At 39.5% G+C, this 2,977-nt stretch overlaps 1 long non-coding RNA gene across 1 annotated transcript in view; it reads left to right on the top strand.

The window, feature by feature from the left end:
* LOC102673460 overlaps positions 1-1,480 on the top strand; it is a 3,158-nt gene extending 1,678 nt beyond the window's left edge. Inside the window, exon 3 of the long non-coding RNA XR_421822.2 lies at positions 1,286-1,480. This is a non-coding gene — a long non-coding RNA (uncharacterized LOC102673460). The remainder of the gene's footprint in view (positions 1-1,285) is intronic.
* Positions 1,481-2,977: the final 1,497 nt, after the last annotated feature.

The following is a 2,977-nucleotide window of genomic DNA, read 5'->3' as shown; positions in this document are numbered from 1 at the left end:
AAAAAAAAAAAAAAAAAAAAAAGAAAATACTATTCTAATTAAAATTTCATTATAGAATTTAATTAAATCTCTAAGTTCGTCGATCAATAACTTCGACACGTGTCGAAATATCCCAATCAGATGAAACATACGATGACTTGGAACGTCAATATTAACATATATTATCCATCAAAGAGTAAAATCTCTTTGAAAGGAGGCACACTTTCAAAAGAACCGTCTACAACACAGCGTGAAGAGAAAAATCGATTCACAAATGGCCTCAAAAGTCAAACCAATATCTCAATCATCGCCCGTACAGTCTCAACCCTCTGTCCTCCTACTCCATCCCCCAAAGATTCAACGATTTTCTAAATTTTACCTTGTCGACAATCCCAAGTACAAGCCAGTCGATAGTTAATCACAGGTCCTCGAACAAATCCTAACCGTCAGAAACCGCGACCGCAGAGAACCAATCTACCAATGCTCGTCTCCACGGGTCGTTCGTGGCCCCCCCTATTATAAATCGAAAGGGAGCACAAGGATCAACGTACAATACACACGAGCGGATCTTCTTCATCCTTTTCTCTCTCTCTCTCTCTTCTTTTTCTCTCTGTTTTTCTTCCTTTTGACTCGTGTGTGGCCTTCCAACGCGGCAGCAACCTCGACATTTCCCCAGATCGTGGCGGGTTAAGCCAAGCCTTAAACGGAGAAGCGAAAGAGAGAACGAGAAGAAAGAGATAGAGAGAGAGAGAGAGAGAGAAAGAGTGTAGGGATAGGCGGTAATCCCCCGCAGAGTCCCCATTGTACGAGGATCTCTTTTAACCCCCTCTCGGTCTTTTCCAAGCTGCATGTAAATACAGGCTGACCACACAACCTGAAAGATGCTTGTAGAAGAGGGTAGGGGGTTGAAAGAAAACACCGGACACGGCGGTATGTTATGAATAAGGTATTCCATGCGTTACTACGGGGTTGGCCGTGTGTATTGATCTGGCCACGGTGCCCCGCCTCTCTCTTTCTCTCTCTTCACCCCTTGCTTCGCCCTCGCCTCGTCTCTGTCTCTCCCTCTTCCTCTCTTCCCTCTCGACCGCCGTTGTTCTGGCATCTTTCTACGTGTCGTTGCTTTTTCTGCTTGTCTCTCTTTCTTTCTCTCTCTCTCTCTCTCTCTCTCTCTCTCTGTCTCTCTTGTTTTTTCTAGGTGGAGGTTTTCGAAGAGATGTAGAATTAGATTAATGAGAGGATACGAGGAATTTTTTTCCTTTCTTTCTTTTTTTTCTTCTTTTCTCACCAGGGATGTTGTTTGTTTTAGGGAGGATTGAATTAGAATGGAATACGAATTGAAGGGCGATCGTTCACCTGTTGATGCGTGAATACGATGGGCCGTTGTCCTGGCACACGACGATCTCCAGGGAGAAGGATAACGATTATTGTCAGAGAGATGGCTTCCGGTATCCTTCTATGGATACCGTGTTCTTTTTTTCGTTTATGTTGATTGTCGTTGGACAATTCATTATATAAATATCACGTACTCTTCTATAAATGATTTTTTCAAATAAAATTTTGTGTATATTTTATCATTTTATCATTCATCGTTTATAATAAATTTTTAGTTATTTCATATTCACTTATATTCTTTAAATCCATGCAAACAATTGAAAAATAAAAATTAATTTGTGCTCTCTAGATTTCCAATATTTTCAAATATTTAAAACATAAGATATCTTGCATATAAAATGATTTATCAGCACGAGAATGTAATATACATCTTTAATCTTCCCAGATCCCGTCCACTGTCCGTTAATCCACTAAAGGAAGTCTCCAATTTTCGAGGGATTCTTCCACCAATTTTTCCTAACGATCGGCGCGGGGAAAAAGGGAAACGAGAAACGCGGTTTCGAGGGGGGTAAGATTAAAAGGCGAGGGCGGAACGAGAAGAAGGCGAGTTCGATCAGATATATTCCGTTGGGTTTCGAAAAGCGGGCCACGTAATGAATTCGTGCGCCCTTCGCCGATGGCCTGGTTTCATTGCGAGCGACGCCATGCTAAATGAAGGTACGACCTTCCGCGCGAGGGTCGCGCGAGGTCGCCGAAGATTAGTCGCCGCTCCTTCCACGTGAACCTGAAATTTCTCCGGCTTAGGAAATCCATCGAGAGGATCCGTGAATTAACATTCACTATGGTCATTCAACCCTCTCTCACATTAATGGATGGATACTTTTGAAATCGTGCACGTTTTTTTATTTATTTATCCTAATTTCCACGTTGAATTAATTGTAATTAATATGGTGATTAAGGTTTGTAAATGTTTGTATAAATGTAGATACGGAAGATCATATCTTAAATCATATCTTCTTTTAACAAACAATTTTTTTTATTGAATAATATTTAAGTATGTGATAAATTATCATTGCACGTTTCGACGATGTTGAAAAGAAAGAAAAAAAAAAAGAACGATATTGAGACGAAAGAAGGAAGCCATCGTGCGAGCTATTAACCCTTTCATCGTTGCGAAATCATACATAGGTTTAAAACGGTTTCTACAGTTTAATTTATCACCTAGACCATTTATCTTCCAGCAAAAACTAAACTGATCTTCTTACTACCGCCATTTCCCCTAATCAATCCAAAAAACGTTGACACATACGTCCTCGAGATACAATTAGCCCGACTAATTTCACCCCCGGCTTTTCTTATCGACCATTTGCGAATATAGGGGTGGTTCAAACCACGTGAACTTCTTGTCTCGTAAGTGGACGACGTAATAACAAATTGAAGGGCAAATCTGGGCAAAGATACACTTGTTTCTTGATAATTCATCGAGTTAAGGGTAAATCGACAGATTGTTCTTTTACAAAAATTTACGGAGGATAAAAATTAATTAAATTAATTCAACGTATTCTTAAAATCATTTTTATTCAAAAAAAATATGTATAAAAACGAAAAACGAAAATTAATTTCACGAATAAAGGAGTATTTAAATACAAAAGGGAAGAGAACCGAC

Source organism: Apis dorsata, unplaced genomic scaffold, assembly GCF_000469605.1.
Source record: "Apis dorsata unplaced genomic scaffold, Apis dorsata 1.3 scaffold_247, whole genome shotgun sequence".
In the NCBI taxonomy this organism is placed as follows: Eukaryota; Metazoa; Arthropoda; class Insecta; order Hymenoptera; family Apidae; genus Apis; species Apis dorsata.
The sequence above is the reverse complement of the archived record's forward strand: the minus strand, read 5'-3'. Positions and strand labels throughout refer to the sequence as shown.